The 10217-nt window shown below is 31.6% G+C and overlaps 1 long non-coding RNA gene across 2 annotated transcripts; it reads left to right on the forward strand.

Annotated features, from left to right (window-relative positions):
* The first annotated feature begins 942 nt into the window (after positions 1-942).
* LOC137646828 (uncharacterized) lies at positions 943-7069 on the forward strand. 2 transcript variants are annotated; one of them, XR_011045469.1, is made up of 4 exons: positions 943-1050; positions 5005-5051; positions 5996-6094; positions 6685-7069. It is a non-coding gene; the product is annotated as an uncharacterized lncRNA (long non-coding RNA). The 2 variants fall into 2 exon arrangements; XR_011045470.1 differs by lacking the exon at positions 943-1050 and adding an exon at positions 1479-1599.
* Positions 7070-10217: the final 3148 nt, after the last annotated feature.

The following is a 10217-nucleotide window of genomic DNA, read 5'->3' on the forward strand; positions in this document are numbered from 1 at the left end:
GAAGTAGTGATTCTTCGGGGATCAAAATGCTGACTGTAAAGAATTTAGTTTCAATATGTTGCTTTACTTTATATAGAAAACAGCAAGTCCGTTATAAGAGGTAAGATATTTTAGGTACCAGATAGAAAACAGTATTACCTTTAAGGTGGTCATTAAATTGGAACGTGTCCCATCAGAAAATCATAAGGTGACTGCTGTATTATTATTAGCATCATCATCATCCCAAGATACACCCCTTGTTGGAAAAGCAGGAAGCTATAAGTCCAAAGGGCTCCATCAGGAAAAATAGTAACCGGAAATAGATTCTTTGTGAGTGGAGAACATTTTTTGTACTATCAAATCAACATATTTATTTATCCAGTCATATTTATATTCACTAATTTATCTATTTACCTATTAATCTATTAAGTTATTCATTCATCTTCATTGTTTCATTTGCGATATCAATTGTTGATATATTCACAGTCGAGTTACTAGTAAGTGATACCTATCGACACGTTTTGCAGGAATCATCTAACATAAAATAACTGTACACCTGACTTGTCTTCAAACTTCCTTGTATCTTTTCATTGGCCAATCATTAGCCTTTTATTTGGGGGGGGGGGGGGGCGTTAGTTTTGTTGCAACAGTTTCAGACTTTTATACCTGCATAGAACAAAAGTTTGAGACCTAGGTTCTGACACTGACGTGGGCAATTGATGTAAGAAGTGGGATACTGAAATGGGTTACTCTTAACGAACAGTAGAAATTTTAGTTATCCAGTTGACGAAGATGTTTATCAGGATGAAAGTGTATTTAATATTTTTTCTGCATTTCTCCGAACTTTGGTCACTCTTAATTATGTAGTATCCATCACTGGATTCTAACAGAATTAAGGAAACGACTGGGTGCAGCTAATTTCAGATTTCAGCCATTGCCATAAGTAGATGGGAACTACTGTTTCACCATCAGAGATAATTGCCTCATTTTTATTTCCTAAGTCAGTCCTTCGTGTGGACTGTGGATTGTGGTGTCCTGCTGAGTACTCCTGCCCTTTAGATAGGCATACAAGTAAGTATATTTTTATATTTTTTCTTTAATAATTTTTATTACTCAACTGATATGAATGCACACGCCCTAAAGAAAAAAACGTGTACCACTTGTTAAAATTTTGGTCTATTGTGGTCGCAGATTAGATTAACAATTTCCATAATATCAACATAATCAAGAGAATGATTTATATACCTTTCATCATATGCAACAAGTGTATGAACTGGGATTCAGTGGCTAGTTAGCCACCTATGATGTTGGAGCACGCAACTTGGCGGTTCCGTGGAGCGGAGGTTGAAAAATTATGTACGAATCACTAAGTTGTTTGCCCGTTCCACGGTCCAGATATACCCGTTCATACTGCACTGACTTCCGGAGTCCCCCAACTCCCCTGGTTTACGCTTGAATATAGTTAGAGCCTAGTCTTTTAACACGTATAAGTTCTCCCCAATCCATTGTACAGGTAGCTCTCTATCTGTCTTTACATTTACATTTATCGTAATCCCGTTTTGTGTTTGTTGTTGGGGACGGGATTTGTAAGGAGGAGCTTATAATCCATGTAAATGTTATGTAAGTATTGCTTATATATATCTTATTAAGCGAGTAAAAAAATCTATGAGTCATACCTCATAAGTAAACATCTCACTCATGTATCAAAACTGTTCTCTTTCTGCATACTTATGTATGAATGTATGTATGGAACTAGACAGTAGACCCTCTCTCTCTCTCTCTCTCTCTCTCTCTCTCTCTCTCTCTCTCTCTCTCTCTCAAATTATTCGTGTTTTGTTCATGGGTTTAAAGATGTTTGTCTTGCAATTTTATTTTTCAATCTATATGATTAACCGGTGTGGTGCTCGGGTGCATGCATATGTTTTAAGCAGGATTGTTTATATAGAGTCAAGGTGAATCACTAATGTTAATTGCAAATATATATTATAGGTGTAAATATCATTATTATTATTATTATTATTATTATTATTATTACTTGCTAAGCTACATCCCTAGTTGGAAAAGCAGGATGCTATAAGGCCAGGGGCTACAACAGCGAAAATAGCCCAGTGAGAAAGGAAACAAGAAAAAATTAAATATTTTAAGAAGATTACATGAAAATAAATATCTATTATATAAACTATATAAACTTTAACTAAACAAGAGGAAGGGAAATGAGATAGAATAGTGTGCCCGAGTGTACCCTCAAGCAAGAGAACTCTAACCCAAGACAGTGGAAGACCATGGTCAGAGGCTATGGCACTACCCAAGACTAGAGAACAATGGTTTGATTTTAGAGTGTCCTTTTCCTAGAAGAGCTGTTTACCGTAGCTAAAGAGTCTCTTCTACCCTTAACAAGAGGAAAGTGGCCCTTTGGTTGAAGAATTTTTGGGGGGGCGTTAAGCTCAGTGCTATCAGGTGTATGAAGACAGAGGAGAATATGTAAAGAATACGCCAGACTATTAGGTGCGTGTACAAGCAAAGTGAAAATATATATACATATGTATATATTATATGAATGTGTTATTATTATTATTATTATTATTATTATTATTATTATTATTATTATTATTATTATTATTATTATTATTATTATTACTTACTTACTTACTAAGCTACTACCTTAGTTGGAAAAACAGGATGCTATAAATCCAGGGGCTCCAATAGAGAAAATAGCCCAATGAAGGAAGGGAATAAGAAAATATATAAACTTCAAGAGAAGTGATAATTTTTTTTAAATGCAATAACAACATTAAAATAAACCTTTCATATGTAAACTATAAAAGCTAAAAAAAAACACTAGGAAAATAAGTAAGATAGAATAATGTGTGTAAGTTTATGTACCCTCAGGCAAGAGAGTGGAAGACCATGGTACAGAGGCTATGGCACTACTCAAGACTAGATAACAATGGTTTGATTTTGGAGCGTCCCTTCTCATAGAAAAGCTGCTTAGAATAGCAAAAGAGTCTCTTCTACATTTACCAAGAGGAAATTAGCCACCGAACAACTACAGTGCAGTAGGTAACCCTTTCAACGAAGAAGAATTGTTTGGTTTTCTCAGTGTTGTCAGGTATATATGGACAGAGAGGAATGTGGAAAAAATAGGTTCAGACTATTCAGTGTATGTGAAGGCAACGGAAAATTAAGTCGTAACCAGGTAGAGGAATCCAATGTAGTATTGTCTGGCCAGTCAAAGGACCCTAAAACACACTAGCAACTGGTGGCGGGTACCCTTGCCAACGCTGTACCTATAATATATATTATATGAATGTGTATATATATATATATATATATATATATATATACACACACACACACACACACATATATATATATATATATATATATATATATATATATATATTATATGGATCTATATGTATGTATTTATTAAATGAGTGTATATGTATCTATATATTGAATGAATGTATATGTATGTATATATTGAATGAATGTATATGTTATATGATTGTATGTTTATAATCTGTATTTGTGTACGTCATGAATTCCTTCAACCACTACCACCGGCATAAATTCCTTCAGCCTCCCATTTGGGATTCACGATTCCTAGTTTTTCATTTTCTTTCCTTTATCCTAATCTTGACTTATTAATTTCTGGTATCCATTTGGGGATTCCTGTTCCTTCACTTCCTTAATCTTCAACAACCGACTCGGCGTATAAGGGATCTCTCTCTCTCTCTCTCTCTCTCTCTCTCTCTCTCTCTCTCTCTCTCTCTCTCTCTCTCTCTTCAAGCTCAGCACAAATCAGTCCAGAATACATACTAAATAGCTAATGCATTGAACAGACTCCCAGCGGACGTAGTGAACAGTAACACGGTAAATGAATTGAATAATTAAGTTAGACCGAGATCATAAGAACTCTAAACGTTTAAAATAATTTATTTTACCCAAGAGCAAATTGAGTCTCCACCGATGGACTAAAAAGTATTTAAGACATCCAAATTTCCGTCTCTCTCTCTATCTCTCTCTCTCTCTCTCTCTCTCTCTCTCTCTCTCTCTCTCTCTCTCTCTCTCTCTCTCTCGGAATAATACGGTCATGGTATATACATATCAAATACACCAAACAAATTTGTAAACAATATGCTTTATAACTATCAACACACTACAAATAATTCCCTTCATAACCGATATAGGGGAACGTCTGGCATGGAAATTAACTCCAGTTAATTGCAGAAGTCTCTGTCCTACGTGCAACACTACTGGGTATTTAGTACAAAGGTGCCTTGCTCGAATATATAGCTTGCTCATGAACTACATCTGTCAAGGATTGCACTATCATTTTCCACGTGCTCTTTTGTTATACTCCTAAACTACAAGCGCCTTCTAATTGTATAGATGGGCTATAGTGGAATACAGTACAAGAGTGGCTTGCTTCATATATGAACTTAGTTGAGGATTTTGTTTTTGTTTTTAGAACTGTAGGTTGAGGAATTATTTCAAGACATTTCTTAATAGTCTTTAAATGAGTTTATAACTTGAAGTGGAATTCAATCCAGTTATTCTCTCGATTGTTTATTTATTAAGAGAATTTCTAAATATATTAGATTCTTAGGTAAAAAATTGATAAATGTCTAAATGCCATTATTGAGCATAATTTTTTTTCCAGATTATCTTTATTCTTTATAATCAATAACTCTGTTTACAGTGTTTATTTTCAGAATCTTAAGTTATAATTTTAATAAACAAGGTTTTATTGGGAAGAAATATATTTTTAAGTACTATATGTCGTTACGATAGAATAGAATAAGGTTAGACAACGCCCTTAAAACTTGTACATCTCTCTTGACCTACCGAATTTCACTTGGAACTTTGTCATGAACGATAAATCTAACTTTACCGAACCATTAATGAAATGACTTGATCAGACCTTTATTTGAGTTTGCCTACTTATGATGAACCTTCCAGATGACAGAGCAGTGAAGAATTTGTTCATTTTGAATTAGAATAATTCTTTGTACATTTCAGGATGGCCCGGTCATGTTTTGTTGTCTTTCTTCTCGTGCTGGATTGCAGTAAGTAATAATTACCGGTAACTGAATGCTTTTAAGTAATGATTTCAACATAAATATTTCACTTGGTGTATATATATATATATATATATATATATATATATATATATATATAAATATATATATATATATATATATATATATATATATATATACATATATATATATATATACATACATATATATATATATATACATACATATAAATACATATATATATATATATATATATATATATATATATATATATATATATATATACATATATATATATTGTATATATATACTATATAAATTATATATAACATATATATAGTATATATATTATATATAAAATATGTATATATGTATATATATATATATATATATATATATATACACTTCTTCACTTAGTGGCATACAGTAATGAATTAACGAACTCTCAAATATGTTCATTTGGTGTAAACTGATCTCCATTAAAGTAAATATTATAAGCCAGATTAAGTATCAGTAAGAATATCTCGATACATAGTGTGAATCTAATAATTCAAAGATGACTTGCATTATCATTAGAATTAATTTGAATTTAGATTAAAAGTATTTTATAACGACGAATAAACTTACAATCTTATATCAGTCTTTCCTGTAATTATGGCTTAATTTGTTCACCAACTTTCTTAAAATTTAAAAAAAAATCTAACCAGCGGTCTAAGAAAACTCATTTATGATTTTCTTTAATATTTCGGAAAAATATCTTTACTTTGAAGTTTATTTATATTTTTTTTCAAAGTTTTCAAGCTATGTATCTCGACTGTTAAAGTATTGGTAAAAAAAAAAATACAAGAGATCATTTCTCTGTAAGAGGAAGCAGCTGTAACCTACAGGAAGGCCTATAGGTTACAGCTGCTTTGGGCATTGTTATTATTATTCAACGAGTGATTAGGTTAGTAAAACCTTTCTATTTTCAGGTACAGGATTAAGATGTTTCAATCAAGACAGTACAAAGAATGAAGAAACTAGTGTAATCACGTGTACAACAGGTTGTTCAAAAATTGTTCGATATAATGGTGAGTATGAAGTGCTCATTTTAGAACTTTGTCACTCCTTAAAACTTCTGAATCTTATAAACTTAGTTATTTATCTTTTAATTGGCAATATATTTTGGTCAGACTTTTTGATGAATTCTGCACTTTTTTCCATTAATTCGAGAAAACACATTAATAATGAGAAAGATCTCTGCTGTTGGCAAAGTCAGTAAATCTCATTTTTATAATATATTTAAACACCTTAACATCCATGGTACACTGTAGACATTTCTAAAGTGAATTTGTATCACTCCCTTTATCAGCCATTCACACTTTATTTCTTCTATCTTACTGCCCAAAAAGTTTTTTCCTTTAGTAAATATTTGCACTGGATGTTATCCCAGGGTGCAGCGCTTGGCTATATGGCCCAAATTCTATATGACTATCCTTATAAAGCTATCCTTAAATGCCCAACATTATCAACTCACAAACACCATGACTCTTTCTGTATTCAATCGTTTATTGCAATCTTAATTGAATTTCAATTATGCCCAAAAAGATACTTTCCGTCATTCAACAATTTGGGTATCTTTTACATCAGCAGTCTTTTTTTTTTTTTTTTTTCTTTACAGGATCGCAAGTTTTAATGCTCAGGAATTGCAACATTTTAGGATTTTCTACGGAGAGCTGCCGTGAGGGTGAACAAAATGACATTAAACTGGTATATTGCAATTGTTTCAGTAGTTTTTGTAACTCTGCAATGACTCAAGGATTTTTCCAAAGTATTCTTTGTTTTATGATTGTCTTGTTACTTTTGGTTCAGTGATGATATTTTTCATGTAAAGGAATCCAATTTTGAAATACTTTGTTAGCTAGAAAGTTATTAATTTATTCCAAACACAAATAAAGTTTAAGGCATTAAATATCCTTGACAAAACTACAGTTTTTGTTCAAAAGCTTTGAATATCTTTAATGTACTTTCCTTTAATCATTTAGAATATATGAATTAAGAAATATCATACTTCGTTTTTTTTCTTATAACTACTCTTACTATCTTGGTTATTTTGTCTAAGTTATGATCTGTGATCAACAGAGCTTTTGTTGCATTATGCTAATAAATCATGAAAATTGAATTGGGCATAACATATACATAGCATACATGTAAAATACACATGTGGTTAAGCTTTTATTTATTAAAATTGTAAGAGTTAATACAATGGCTCACAGATAGTCCATGTTATAATCTGAAATGAATATCATGTTAATGAAGCAAATTATGGACTTTTTTATATAGAACTTTCAATGCACTTAAACTTACCAAATCACTTAGGCTTCCAAGAATGTATTTCGCCAAAAACAAACGCATTGGGAAAGGTTGGATGATGCAGTTGGGAGAGAAGCTACAAGGGCCCTTTGGAGAAATTTTTGAAATTATGAAGTTATGTTGATGATCAATTACGTAAAAAGAAAATTTATAGATAACCTCACTATGTTTCTCGTCGCTGCTGTGTACCAGTATAACACTTCCAGAGGAAAAAAATGATAATACTGTAATAAAGCTATTAGTTATGATTCTATATCAAATATGCTCATGATGTTGCTTTAACAGCAATATCACTGCTTTTTAATGCATATTCAGGTTTTTTTTTTTTTTTTTTTTTTTTTTTTTTTTTTTTTAACTCATGAGCGTTGTTAGAATTCCCCTTTTTTGGAGAGAAATTCACAAAGGCCCGTTTAATACTCAAACTATAGACCAGGTGTCATTACAACGGCTGCATCTAAATATATGAAACTTGGTGCTTAACTGAAATAGAAACTGGTTACCTCGGACAACCAGTTTGGTTCTAAACCTGAACATTTGACTGGTCTTCTGTTTATGATCCGACGGAGGTGATTGATTATTACTTTTTAGATATCCCGGTTTATCTATAAATTAAGGACATTAATAGCACGTTTGACAAAGTGAGTTATTGGAAATCTCTTACGAAGCTGATTCATCGTGGTATACCCCCTTCTTATCGTTCGATTGTTGTTTTTTTAGTTCTCTAAACAGTCTTCAAGAGTTGAAGCTGAATAAAATCCTTCAGAGAGTTTAATAGATTATTATTATTATTATTATTATTATTATTATTATTATTATTATTATTATTATTATTATAAAGTAAGCTATAACCCTTGTTGGAAAAACATGATGCTATAAGACCAGGGCTCCAACAAGAAAAAATAGCCTAATGTGGAAAGGAAACAAGGAAATAAATCAACTAAAAAAGAAGTCAAACAATCAAAATACAATATATTAAGGACAGTAACAACATTAAAATATATCTTTCATATACAGTATAAACTATAAAAACTTAAAAGAAAAACAAGAAAGAGAGAAAGAGCAATAAGATAAAAGAGCATGCCCGAGAGTAACCTCAAGTAAGGGAACTCTAATCCAAGAGAGTGGAATGCCATAGTACAGAGGCTATGGCTCTACCACATTTTGAGTCCACATATTTCAGTATGTCCGTCGATGATATTAGTCACGAACTAAACAATTGAGGAGTTGGGTGTTATATGGCTAATGTGCCGATGACTAATTTCTCCTATTGTGCTTCTCGATCCCTCAGTCTTCGCCTTAAATTTACCTTCTAAATATTTGTGACAGATTTGTAGATAATAACTACATAATTTTTAGCACTACAAAGACGGTATATGTGTCTATGCTACCTAGAAACAAAGTTTAATTGACTTTTCATCTCTGTATCTGAATGATTTGAATACTATGAATGAGTATAATATAAAAAGCAGGAAAATCAGCAGCCTTTCAGACTAAGTAACAGCAATGAAGTTGGGGATGAATATCATTATGTTTTAGTTTGTCCTGTGATTAAAGAAACAAGAAAGAGAGACCTAAATCCCTACTATTATAAAAGACATACAACGTTTAAATTCAATCTGCTCTTCAATACAAGTAATACCAGAGAATTGAAAAAACTTGCAACGTTTTTTAACTTTATAAAGTCCTTATTTTAGGTTTTAAGACTTTCTAAAATTTTCATTGTTTTAATGTGTCATTTTTTATATTTATACTTTTCTTTGTCAGTGTACCTTTACGCTTTAAAGATGTACTTGCTAAATATATGTGTACATAAATGTAGTTGTGATCTGTTGGTCTTTTCTTTTTGTAGCTTTGTGTAAAATGTATAGCTATGAGTAAAATTTGCCTTTGCCTTTGCATATTCATGAATATATGTTTATGTGAGTAAAGGATACTAAATATGTTGACACGTCTCTTTGAGTTTTTTCACGAGAATTTGCTTGCGTAGTCGAAACGCATATTCTATGAATTCGACTCCGTTTAATGCTTATGCCTTTCTTTTGTCACGCTTTCCTCCAAACTATGCTTGCCAATTGGTTGGGAAGATTTATATCATAATCGACTTATTTAACGTTGTTACTGATCTGTTTATAAATACACACACACACACACACACACAGACACACACACACACATATATATATATATATATATATATATATATATATATATATATATTCATATATATATATATATATATATATATATATATATATATATATCCTTTATAATATTTTCGTTACTTATATGTTCTATTTTCCGCAAAAGGCCCATTTCCTTGTTGGAGGCCTTGGACTTGAAGCATTTTTCTTTTCTAATTAGGGTTGTAGCCTTGGCTAGTAATAATAATGACAATGATTAGGTTACTCAATCTTAGTAATCTATATATCCTTGTAATGCCTGAGTAATAGAGGTGGCAAACCTAATAAAACTACTATGAAGGACTGAGCGGTGTATTACATACACCTGTGGGAATACAAACTTCTGTTGTTGCCTCTAGTTGGGAGTACAGAATGTGGTAATGAAGTTAGTATGGATAAATGACACATTATATTTGTGCGTATAAAACCACGGGTATGAAATTCAGGTGCCCGCCTTTGGATGAACTTAGTACAAATGAAAACAAACATTAGATGAGTTGATAAAGTGAAATAATGAGCTTGAATATAGCTATTCTTTGTCACGTGTGTTGATGAATTTGTCTGTCTTTTGAGTTCTTGAGTCCCGTGATACTGTCTATTATTATTATTATTATTATTATCATTATTATTATTATTATTACTATTATTATTATTACTATTA

The sequence above is a fragment of the Palaemon carinicauda genome, chromosome 9 (assembly GCF_036898095.1).
Source record: "Palaemon carinicauda isolate YSFRI2023 chromosome 9, ASM3689809v2, whole genome shotgun sequence".
NCBI classification, from domain to species: domain Eukaryota; kingdom Metazoa; phylum Arthropoda; class Malacostraca; order Decapoda; family Palaemonidae; genus Palaemon; species Palaemon carinicauda.